Source organism: Pan paniscus, chromosome 19, assembly GCF_029289425.2.
Source record: "Pan paniscus chromosome 19, NHGRI_mPanPan1-v2.0_pri, whole genome shotgun sequence".
NCBI lineage: Eukaryota > Metazoa > Chordata > Mammalia > Primates > Hominidae > Pan > Pan paniscus.
Window position 1 is genome coordinate 78,976,696 of NC_073268.2, and position 13,306 is coordinate 78,990,001.

The 13,306-nt window shown below is 43.4% G+C and overlaps 1 protein-coding gene across 1 annotated transcript in view; it reads right to left on the bottom strand.

Annotated features, from left to right (window-relative positions):
• MARCHF10 (membrane associated ring-CH-type finger 10) overlaps positions 1-13,306 on the bottom strand; it is a 273,051-nt gene that overhangs the window by 120,221 nt on the left and 139,524 nt on the right. The window lies entirely within an intron of this gene.

Consider the following 13,306-nt stretch of genomic DNA (forward strand, 5'->3'; position numbering starts at 1 on the left):
TAACGAATGACCTTCCTCCCCTCAAAGGACATTTCAGTCTGGATGACTGATTTGGATTATTTACGTCAAAGTTTTTGGAGACTTTTACCACATCTTTCTCTCAGGTAACTGCCGTTTTGCTGAACTTCAAGGGACCATTTCTCTTATGCCATTAACAGCATAGTTTGGAGTTGAGAAGACCTAGGTTAAAATCCTAGCAGTGGGATTTGTTGTATCATAGCGAACAATTCTCATCACCCTTTGAATTTCGAGATCCCTGTAGTTAAAAGTGGAAATAATCAGAGCCTTCTCAATGGATTGTCATGAGGATTAATGAAATAGTGTATGTAAAGTTTCTGGCATTGTGCCTGACACAGTAGCTGCTCAACAAACGGTAGCTATCATTATTGCTTACATCATGTACATAGATTTCATTCTCCTTGCTGAGATGAGACACCCTAAAGTACATCACCCATGCATTTATAAAGCATCTCTAAAAGCTGTTACTTTGGCCGGGCACAGTGGCTCACACCTGTAATCCCAGCACTTTGGGAGGCCGAGGCGGGCGGATCATTTGAGTTCAGGAGTTCAAGGCCAGCCTGGCCAACATAGAGAAACCCTGTTTCTACTAAAAATACAAAAATTAGCTGGGTGTGGTGGCGGGAGCCTATAGTCTCAGCTACCTGGGAGGCTGAGGCAGGGAGAATTGCTTGAATTCGGGAGGTAGGGGTGGCAGTGAGCCGAGATTGTGCCATTGCACTCCAGCCTGGGAGACAGAGTGAGACTCTGTCTCAAAAAATAATAATAATAAATAAATAAAAGCTGTTACTTCTTTAAAATGCTACTGATACCTTTGTGGTTAATTTTATATTGATTATTTTTTATGCTGAATTTCAGAAAGTGACATTTTATGATCGCATCTCTGATTTTTGTTAGAGATCATCTAATTTCATGAAACTGAGAGCGTATCCAGTTTAGGGCTTGCAGCCATCCATGAACTGTGTGAAATTTAGTAATGTCTGTTGGGCTTTCATAGGGCAGATATTTGAGATCCAGTTCTTTTGTAGAATAAAGTAGACTCCATTAGAGACTGGCAAATTCCCTATAATTAATTACAATTTTTTTAAAAAAGCATGTCCTCTGGGAGATCCCTTAGAATTTTCCTCACTTGTAACTGTAGCTGATCTATTGTGCTGTTTTACAAAGAGGGGGCAGACTCATTAAAGTTTTTGGATCCTATAGTACTGAAATATTTCTCAAAAGTTCAAATGGGCTTTGATTTATTTATCTGTTTTGGAAGCTTCAGACTTTTCAAACCCTTCATTATGGCCGTTAATGCATCTGATACAAGATTGGATGTGATTATAGGAACTTTGAGAACATAAAACGTACTGCTTTTTTGCATTTCTGAAAAATTCTTACCAAAAGGAAGAATTTGACTTCTGTCCAGAAGGAGTATCTGATTTGTTTGGACTCTGGATAAACTCGAGCTGTGCATATTTGGCCAAGAGTTTGATTTGTGGACTGATCATCGAGCCGTGGGCAAGACTCAGGCTTCAGAAAGCGATGTCAGTGTCAAGAATCCCACATGAGCATTAAATATGCTTCTGGACAGATAAACACTCAAGCCAAAAAAAAAATCCATCTCATCAAGAGGGCAGAGAAACATAAGCACTGAGCAACTTCTGAACCTTCAGGAAGTGGATGCTACTCCACAACATTTTGTTTTTGTTTTTGTTTTGAGACAGTCTTGCTCTGTTGCCCAGGCTGGAGTGCAATGGTGCGATCTCGGCTCACTGCAACCTCCGCCTCCCGGGTTCAAGCAATTCTTCTGCCTTAGCCTCCCAAGTAGCTGGGATTACAGCATGCGCCACTATGCCCAGCTAATTTTGTATTTTTAGTAGAGAAAAGGGGACCCCCATACACTGTTGGTGGGAATGTAAATTAGTATAACCACTGTGGAGAACAGTTTGGAGGTTCCTCAAAAAACTAAAAATAGGACATATGATCCAGCAATCCCACTGCTGGGTATATATCCAAAAGAAAGGAAATCAGTATATTGAAGAGATATGTGCACTCCCATGTTTATTGCACCACTGTTCACAATAGCTAGGATTTTGTTTTGTTTTGTTTTGAGACAGAGCCTTACTCTGTCACCCAGGCTGGAGTGCAGTGGCACAATCTCGGCTCACTGCAACCTCCGCCTCCTGGGTTCAAGCAATTCTCGTGCCCTAGCCTCCTGTACCTGGGACTACAGGCACGCAGCACCACACTTGGCTAATTTTTGTATTTTTAGTAGACGCGGGGTTTCACCATGTTGGCTAGGCTGGTCTCGAACTCCTGGCCTCTAGGGATCCACCTGCCTCGGCCTCCCGAAGTGTTGGAATTACAGGTGTGAGCCACTGTGCCAGGCCTCTGACAAAGCTAAGATTTGGAAGCAATCTAAGTGTCTATCAACAGATGAATAAATAAAGAAAATGTGGTACATATACACAACGGAGTGCTATTCAGCCATAAAAAAAGAATAAGATTCTGTCATTTTCAGCAACATGGATAGAACTGGAGATCATGTTAGGTGAAATAAGCCAGGCACAGAAAGACAAACATTGCATGTTCTCACGTATTTGTGGGATCTAAAAATCAAAACAATTAAACTCATGTACATTAAGTGTAGAAGGATGGTTACCAGAGGCTGGGAAGGATAGTGGGGAGGGGGTGGAAGGAAGGAGGATCATGTTAATGGGTACAAAAAATAGAAGGAATAAGACCTACCATCTGATAGCACAACAAGGTGACTATAATAACTTGTCAATTAATAATAACTTAATTGTACATTTTAAAATAACTAAAAAAGGGCCAGGCATGGTGGCTTATGCCTATAATCCCAGCACTTTGGGAGGCCGAGACGGGTGGATCACGAGGTCAGGAGATCGAGACCATCCTGGCTAACACGGTGAAAACCTGTCTCTACTAAAAATACAAAAAATTAGCTGGGCGTGATGGTGGGTGCCTGTAGTCCCAGCTACTCAGGAGGCTGAGGCAGGAGAATGGCATGAACCCGGGAGGCGAAGCTTGCAGTGAGCCGAGATCGCGCCACTGCACCCCAGCCTGGGAGACAGAGCAAGACTCCATCTCAAATAAATAAATAAATAAATAAATAAATAAATAAAAATAACTAAAAGAGTATAACTAGATTGTTTGTAACACAAGGGATAAATGCTTGAGGGGCTGGATTTGCCATTCTCCATGATGTGATTATTACACATCGCATGCCTGTGTCAAAACATTTCATGTACCCCATAAATATATACACCTAATATGTACCCACAAAAATTAAAAATTAAAAAAATTTAAAAAATAAATAAACACTGACTGACAAATGCTAATGAGTGCCAGGACACTAATAGAGTGCCAGGACACTAACAGAGTGCCACAACAGAGAATATTGGGAGGAGCAGGGAGACCCTATTTACACAGGTGGTCAAAGATGACCTCTCTGTGTGAGACCTGAAGGATGAAGAGGAGCCAGCCTCCGGGGGTGGAGAAAACAGGACTGAGATGATTGTAAGGTGAGAGAAAGCTCAGGGGATTCAAGAAAGCTTAAGGTGTGGCTGGAAGACTATTGTGAGGGAAGCCTGGTGAGGTTGTGAGAGTTGGAGTTGGGTTTTATTCTAAGCACAATGGAAAGCCATGGAATGGCTTTAAAGTGTATGTGCATTCCTCTGTGCGTATGTATGTGCATGCACGTATATGCGCGTGTGTGTGTGCATCTGACATATCGTCTGGAGCATATTGTAGAGACCCATGAGAAGGTTCCCCACTAGAATTGGTAGTTATGACCTCGTGATCCCTACTACAGCCTTTGATGAAACATCAAAATGTCACTCAAGCATGAGCTTGTCCATCAGCATGAGACATGATCAAATATGAATTATCAAAGAAATTTTCCCCAGTTCTGGGACACACACATGACCAGATGTTCCATGTTGGGTAGCATAGCCTGATTTTTTTTTTCTGATGCTGAGTTTTGCTCTTGTTGCCCAGGCTGGAGTGCAACAGGCACGATCTGGCTCACTGCAACCTCCGCCTCCCGGATTCAAGTGATTCTCCCTGCCTCAGCCTCCCAAGTAGCTGGGATTACAGGTGCATGCCACCATGCCTGGCTAATTTTTGTATTTTTAGTAGAGACAGGGTTTCATCATGTTCGTCAGGCTGCTGACCTCAGGTGATCCGCCTGTCTCGGCCTCCCAAAGTGCTGGGATTAAAGGCGTGAGCCACCGCACCCGGCCGCATATCCTGATTTTTAACTTCCAGCCTCTTGTTCCAATGCAATCCTCATAATGTCCCTTACTGATGTCCCTCTTTGTTGCATCCTGGGTCTTGCTCCTTTTACTCCCCTCTCTTTTCTTTCTCTTTTGATCTCCGCCTGTCCTTCCTCTTCTCTCCTTTCCCCTCCCCTCTCCATCCTTCTTCTCCTTCTCTTCTCTCTGCCTTTCTCATTAAGAGTCAAAGTTCCTTGCCAAACCACAGCGCTTAGGTTTCTATTTTCCTGAACAGATTTCTTGGCTGGTTTTACAGACTTTTCAATTGGTTCTTCTGCTTCCATGTAGTCTCTTCTCTGTTTCCAGTCACTGCTCCTAGACACTCTCCTCCCCTCCCTTAACAAGCCTAACCCCTAGGTTACAAAGTTTGAAAAATGTCAACAGGAAAAAGGGCTCTTCCTGTAGCCCTGTAAAAAAGAAGACGTGAAGGAGTTAACCTCGAGCGACATCAGTCTCCAGCCATCAGTATAGTGAGGCAGTTCTTGAAAACCAGACAGAACAGAAGGTATCACTGTGCAACGTCCCTTCTGTGGCTCACGGCGCCCTCTGAGTCAGGATAATGAGAGAACATTCTTAAAACATGACCTAACCACGCTCTGTCCTCAAACAAATTCCTGGATGTGTGTGGAGTAAGCTCTCCCAGCAAGCCTGAGCACAGACGTGCGGGGCGGGCTTGTTAGCACTTTTCTGAGTTGCTCCCTTTACAAAGCCATCTTCCCAGCCAGTTCATTTGTATTAAAGTAAACTTTTAAAAATAACCAGTCAGTCTGTCCAGCAAACATGCTATGGGCCTCTTATGGCTGTACTTTCATAATTTTATATTGTGGCGACTGGTTCTCTGTCTTGGGGGGTATTTGGGGGCCTTTGACTTCACACTGTAGCAGGAAGAAGTTACGCAAAATTCTCGTCAGATATAGAAAAAAGGAAACAGGATATCATTCATTTCCAGAATGGAGCAGAATCACAACACAGTGATTGTGATTGCAGAGTGTCCTTTATTTCACCTACACCTGAAGTTGTGTGTGTGTGTTTGCGCTTGTGTGTGTTTAATACAGGCGGCTTATCTGAGTGATTTTAAGAAATTAATTTAATTGAAAAATGATTAAATTACAAAGAGAGGAAAAAGTATTTGGTTGGCATCACATGGGGTCAGAGGCCACTGCTAATGCAATATTTCATCAATTGCCTCATTGCTATTCTTTCAATGATGTGATTTAGTTCCTCAAATAGCTCTTATCCTGGCAGGCTTGCCTTAGATACATTGTACAGAGGCCTTATAATCATTACAATGTATTTACTTAAACATTTTAAAAGCAATTAAGCACTTTTAGATATATTTGTGTATGTGCGTGCGTGCGTGCATGTGTGTGTGTGTGTGTGTGTGTGTGTGTGTGTACATGTCCACAGAGGGATTTTATAAATGTCCGGACAAGGGTTCTGAGTGAACACTAGGACAAGTGTTGAATTTATCCACTGTAGTGCCCTTCATGCATTTCAAAGAGCTCCATGCAGACTCATGTTAAGCTTTTTTCATGCCCTTTGAATATACCACTATCTCCCTTTAATACACTGAAGAAACAAGAGGACAAAGAGTCTCCCTGTGTTCCTTATCCAAGGCCACACAACTGTTGCTGGAACCTTGAGCTTTCTGAGTGCCAGGCACTTACTTGCAGTATATCGAACGCTGGGATATGGTGGAGGTTTAGTTTGTTAAAAAGTGTGATAGCCCTATGATTGTGGGAAAAAGTTTTGACATACTTTGTTTTTTATTTTAATGCAGATCAAGTCATTATAATGGTCTTTCTCTTAGAAGGCTACCGAGGTTGGGTTAAACAGTAACAGGGGTGCTTGGGAAAGGGTAGAGCAACATTTTGGCAGCATATGAATGGGTATGTGTGCACATGGGTGGTAATACCGCATGCCCTGACCTGTCCTATGCCTCTTCCCCTTCACCTTTGTTTCAAAATGTTGTGTCCAGCGTTGAAAAATGCAGGCACAGTTTGATGCAGGTGTTTGCAACCTCCTTCACCCCAAATGCCACGGTGGTGGGGATGCTAGGCTCTCTTAGCATCCCCCTCCTCGTGCTGCATGAGATGGGAAGGCAAAATCATGTATTCATTCATCAAACGCTGATCAAGCACTTAAGTACTAAGTACTGTTCGAGGTTCTGCGGATTCACAGAGGAATAATATTCGGTCTTTGTGCTAGCGGGGAGGTAGGAAAGTAAACAAGGCCATAGAGTAAGCTCTACGATAGAGGTAGATGTGGGCCTGGGTGGTGGTGGGGGCACAGGGGAGATGAAGGAGAGGAAAACGAAGGTTCTCACGGTGAGGGATGGTGAAAGGCCTCCAAGAATTGCTGGAGGCCCCATTCAGTGGTGGGTGCTGGTGCGTCAGTTCCCTCTGAGAGGAAGCATTTCTCAGCAGCACCAAACACTGGCTAGACCTTGAGCTAGATGACGTTTGTTGTCAACTCTCCCAGCCTTCCTGTCTGCGCCCTTTCCCTCCCTGTCTGGAAGGAGGCTCCCAACAGCCTTTTCAAAATCTGCTTAGGGCAGCTATGCATAATCAATATTTATTGAATCAAATTGATCTGAAAAGTATTCACACTACGGTATAAATTGCTCATACAGGGTACACCTGGGCACATGTACCTGGAAGCCTCAAGCTAAAAGAGCTTTTGCCAGCTCAGCAGGAGAGCTTCATAGTATGTTGGAGGCTCCTACACCCGAGTGCACATTTTCTGGATGGTTGCCCACTTTTTCTGTACTTTAAGCTGGCCCTACTTCCAAGCGCCCAGCCTTACATGTTTTCCCTTCCCTGCCCACTATTGTGGCTATATGATAAGGCAGGATGAGGGCCGATAACTGCTAGTCTCAGACCTTTTGGCTAGAAATGCCACAAGACTACAGCAACAACTGCTTTGAAGCCTGGGAGAGACCAGTGATGAAAAACAAAGTTGCGGCCAGGCACAGTGGCTCATGCCTGTAATCCCAGGACTTTGGGAGGTCAAGGCGGGCGGATCACTTGAGGTCAGGAGTTCAAGACCAGCCTGGCCAACATGGCGAAACCCTGTCTCTACTAAAAATACAGAAATTAGCTGGGAATGGTGGTGCATGCCTGTAATCCCAGCTACTTGGGAGGCAAAGGCAGGACAATCACTTGAGCCCAGGAGGTTGCAGTAAGCCGAGATGGTGCCACACACTCCAGCCTGGGTGACAGAGCAAGAAAGAAAGCAAAAGTAAAACAAAGTTGCAGTGAATGGGACTGGACGTTTAAATGTCTCTTTTAAATGCACTCACTATTTTGGTTCATGGTTTACCACTTGTATGTTTCCTGCATGAGGGCAGAACTGGTGTGGCACATACATTGAAATTCTACCTCTAATGTGAGATAGAAAGCAGGGGGAACTGACCAGGAACCTCCACCTTATTCCCAGTCATAGCGTTCCACTAGGATTCTCCCATGGACCATATTTCAGTGTACAAAAATGTCATATTCACAGAAAGTACCACATTTGTTTCCCCAACCATCAGGGTTGTATAGTTACAGTCAGTGCCCTGTGCAGTAAAGACTGGCAATTGGATGTTTTTCAGACCCTCAACTTAGTTCATTATGAGAAGCTGTCTAAAAAAACAAACAAACAAGTGAACAACAAACTACAGTCTTCAATTAAAGGTTCAGAGGCCAGGCACAGAGGCTTATGCCTGTAACCCCAGCACTTTGGGAGGCCAAGGCAGGCAGATCACTTGAAGTCGGGAGTTCAAGGCCAGCCTGGCCAACATGGCGACACCCTGTATCTACCAAAAGTACAAAAATTAGCTGGGCATGGGGTGGTGCTCGCCTGTAATTCCAGCTACTTGGAAGGCATGAGAATCACTTGAATCACCTAGGAAGCAGAGCTCACGGTGAGCCGAGATTGCGCCACTGCACTCCAGCCTGGGCGACAGAGCAAGACTCTGCCTCAAAAAAAAAAAAAGAGGTTCAGAAAGTGGACACCTTTTAGCACTATCTAATAGAAATATGAGTCATATAAGTAATTTCAAATTTCCTAGGAATAATATTCAGAAAAGTAAAAGGAAATGGGTGAAATTCATTTTAATAACATATTTTACTAAACCCACTAAATTGAAACATTGTCATTTCAACATGTAATGAATATTTTTTATTTTTAGAATCAGAGCCTCACTCTGTTGCCCAGGCTAGAGTACCGTGATGCAATCATGGCCCAGTCAACCTTGAACTCCTGGGCTCAAGCCATCCTCCCACCTTAGCCTCTTGAATAGTTGGGATTACAGGCCTGTGCACCACCACACCCAGTGATTTATTTTTATTTTTATTTATTGTAGAGATGGGGTCTCGCTAGGTTGCCCAGGCTGGTCTGGGACTCCTAGGATCAAGCAGTCCTCCTGCCTCAGCCTCTGGACTACAGGTGCATGCCACCTTGCTCAGCTAATTAAAACTTTTTTTTTTTTTTTTTAATGGAGACAGAGTCTTGCTCTGTCGCCCAGGTTGGAGTGCAGTGGCATGATCTTGGCTCACTGCAACCTCTGCCTCCCGGGTTCAAGCAATTCTCCTACCTCAGCCTCCCAAGTAGCTGGGATTACAGGCACCCGCCACCACGCCCGGCTGATTTTTTGTATTTTAGTAGAGACAAGAGTTTCACCATGTTGCCCAGGCTGGTCTCGAACTCCTGAGCTTGGGCAATCCACCTGTCCCGGCCTCCTAAAGTGCTAGGATTACAGGCTTGAGCCACCACGCCCGGCCAACATTTTTTTTTTTTTTTTTTTGAGACAGTCTTGCCATCCAGGCTGGAGTGCATTGGCACGATCTCAGCTCACTGCAACCTCTACCTCCCAGGCTAAAGCAATTCTCCTGCCTCAGCCTCCCAAGTAGCTAGGATTACAGGTGTGTGCTACCATGCCCAGCTAATTTTTGTACTTTTAGTAGAGATGGTTCCAGCTACTTGGGAGGCTGAGACGGGAGGATGGCTTGAGTCTGAGAGGGTGAGGCTGCAGTGAGCTCTGATTGCGCCACTATACTCCAGCCTGGACAACAGAGTAAAATCTTGTCTCAAAAATTAAAAAGAAAAAGAAAGAAAATGAAAAACAATGACCACACCTCCATATGTGTGTGTGTGTGTTGTGTGTGTGTGTGTGTGTGTGTGAGAAATGAATGTTCTTTGCTGGCAATCTGACATACAGGAGAAATTAACAGAGTTAATGGCTATTCTGGCATCTGCTCCCAAGCCACTGAGACCACAGAATTAGAGGATGGGAAGGGACCTTGGAGATCTTGTTAACTGTGTCCTGGACCCTCATTGCAAGGAATCAGATTCAGTTGGCCTAGGGAGGGGTCTAAGTATCAACATTTTTAGACGTCCCCTAGGTGATTCTAACGTACGGTCTGGGCTCTAAATGCAGAAACATCCCTTTCGTTTCATAGGTGAAGAGACAGGGGCTAACTGAGGTCAGTGACTCATCTTACAGCTTGTTAGAGGCAGAGTGAAGCCCGGAATCCGGATATTCTTCTCTACCCAGCTCACACAGAGGACATTTCCATAATACCTTCATCCTGGGTCATTCTCTTGCTTAACCCCAGAGTTGCTCTCATTTTGAATTGAGACACATTCCTCCGCTTAACCTAGCTTAGACACAAACTTCAACAAACTTCTCTGAACCCTTACTTGCCAAGAAAATCTTCACATCAGTGAAAACATTGAAGTGATTCTGGTCCAGGACCATGGCTGTAAATGCCTCCCATTTTAGACCCAACTGGGACCTGACACCCTATACTGAATATAGAGTTTAATTAGAGGGTACAGGGAGGGGCCCCAAAGAAGCAAACACTTGAGTCTGATGAGTCTCATTGATGCACAGCCTAAGCCAGAGTGACCCATTAACAGGGTCTCACACTCAGATATATCTGAGTGCAGAGCAGGTAATGCATGTGAGTAGTGTGGGTTAGGTGGGGGCTCTGGCCCAAGCTCCTCCTAGCCATGTGGGGAGGATGCAATGCAAGTCCAGTCCTTCCAATTTCTCAAAGAAGTCGCAAATTCGGGTTTTTGTTTGTTTTGGTTTTTGTGAAAAACCCTGTTTTGTGAATGTTGGCAACTAGTTTGATTTTTAGAAAAACACTGTAAGAGTCAAATAAAACCCACTCGTGAGCTATATTCTGCTTGTGAGGCTTCAGAGTACATCTTTTAGATAAGTCCAAGACTTTTTTTTTTTTTCAGATGGTCTCACTCTGTTGCCCAGGCTGAAGGGCAGTGACACACAGATCACTATAGCCTTGACCTCCTGGGTTCAAGCCATCCTCCCATTTCAGCCTCCCGAGTAGCTGGGATTACAGACATACACCACCAAGGAATATGACTTCATCATATTCAATATCGAGTTTTACTGGTTTCTAAAATGTTGGCCTAATACCATCATGTAGGTTGAGCATCCCTAATCCAAAAATTCAAAATCCGAAACTTTTTTTTTTTTTTCTTTTTTTGAGACGGAGTCTTGCTCTGTCGCCCAGGCTGGAGGGCAGTGGCACGATCTCAGTTCACTGCAAGCTCCGCCTCCCAGGTTCACGCCATTCTCCTGCCTCAGCCTCTTCAGTAGCTGGGACTACAGGAGCCCGCCACCACGCCCGGCTAATTTTTTTGTATTTTTAGCAGAGATGAGTTTTCACCGTGTTAGCCAGGATGATCTTGATCTCCTGGCCTCGTGATCCGCCCGCCTCGGCCTCCCAAAGTGCTGGGATTACAGGCTTGAGCCACCGCGCCCGGCCCAAAATCCGAAACTTTTTGAGCGCCAGCATGACACCGCTAGGGGAACGTTCCACATTCGACCTCATGTGATGGGTTCAGTCAAAACATTGTTCCATGAACAGAATCATGAAAAATATTGAATAAAATTACCTTCAGGGTATGTGAATAAGGTGTATATGAAACATAAATGAATTTCGTGTTGAGACTTAATTCTATTCTCAAGATAGCTCATTTTGTATACAGAAATATTCCCAAATCTGAAAAATATCTGAAATTCGAAACACTTCTGATCCCAAGCATTTCAGATAAGGGATACTCAACCTGTCCTTACCTTGCCTTAGACATTGTGAAACTGATGACAGTCAACACTGGTACCAGAAGGAAAAGTAATTCAGAAGTCCCACCTCTGTTCCCCTTTTAAATGTTACTCATTTTCTCACTTTCCACTTTATTATTTCTTTTGGGTGAGGCACTTGTGATTTTTTTTTTTTTTTTTTTTTTTTTGAGACAGGGTCTCACTCTGTCACCCAGGCTGGAGTACAGTGACACGATCATGGCTCTCTGCAGCCTTGACCTTCCCAGTCGAGCTCAGGTGATCCTCCCACCTCAGCTCCCGAGTAGCTGAGACTGCAGGCATGCACCACCACACACGGCTAATTTTTGTATTTTTTTTTTTTTAAGACAGGGTTTCACCAGGCTGCCCAGGCTGGTTTCGAACTCCTGGGCTCTAGTGATCCACCCACCTCAGCCTCCCAAAGTATAGGCACGATTCCACGACTCCCAGCCATAAATTTTCATAATGAAGTTGAAATTAAAGATTATTACAGTTTGTAAGATCCATATAATTTATTTCAAAGTTCTTTTTGAAGTTGTGAGTCAGGCTTACTAGCATCACCATGGGATAGATAGTAGTTCTGCTATACACAACTATGTAAGGAAAAATGTTTTCATTCACTGCAAAATGAGACGGAAGCTTACATTGTAGCACTGGGGCAACCTCCTAGCCAATGAAATGATATTGCAAATAAAAAGCAAAATTACTCTTACCCACATTCTTCATTTTAAGAAAACACCCTTGGATAAGTACATAGAGTGAGAGTCCTTGATTTGAACTAATCTAAGGTATTAATAATAACAGGTGAATGCTTAGATAATGATTTAAGAGTTGATGCTAATTTACCCTTTAATTGGAAGTATTTATAAAGCAAACATAAATGTAAGTTATTTGTGAAGCATATGAGATGAACAGAAAATATGCATGTCATTTGGATTTTAGTTATTCTCCCTACACATACATAACCTTGATTTTTGCCACAGTTCCTTTTTCTACATGTAAAAAACTTAATTAGATTGTGTGCTTGTGACAATCAGTTTCAAGTATATTTCTGTGAGAAGCTCCACTGTCCCCAAATAACCAGAGGTAGGTAACAGTTTCTGACAAAAGCTTGAGGGAACAGGATTAAATGATAATTACAGCGATTATATTTTATCTAAAACCTTCAAGTCTCTGGAAAGCTGCTTGGTTTCTATTTTGGGCCATGCTGCCCACATATCTTAACGACAGAATTTATGCATAATTTTGCTCTTCCTGTTTTTATCTCTGTTTGGGTGTATTTATTACTTCATATGTGGTGATGCAAGGCTCATTGAAACGTCCATTTATATCCTGGTTATCTGCATGGGGATCTAGCTGCTTTTCTCTCGCTGTTTCTAGAACTCTCACTGTAACATTCAGATTTGCTGGCACCCAGCCTTTTCCAGCACATATACATTCCGCTCCCTCAGTGACTCTATTTATGGGAGTCTATGTGATTTACTCAAGACTAATAAAGACCGTGTAGAAGGATGGGTCATGGATTTATCCATCCATGGAATTTTAGCGCATTCAGAGGGAGGTTTATCTTCTGTTCTTCCCCCGCTACCCCCCAGTTTAATTAAAACAACAAAAAAGGCGTTAGTCCAAATGAGGGACAGTTGGCAGATCTGCGTTATTCAACTGGAGGGACTCCCTAGTTTCTGATGCTTGGAGATGGACAAGTAATTACCTCCTGTCTGTGACTATTTTCTACCAGGCTAAGCCCAATGTTTATTGTAAACTATCTGCCATTAAAAGCTGTAATAGCAAGCCTTATGTTCCCACACCATAAATTTGACTTGCACTGTTTTTTTATTTACCTTCATGTTTTATTATATTCTTTGTAATGTTTCATTTTAAAGGAAGATAACGGGAGAATGAAAATTGAACA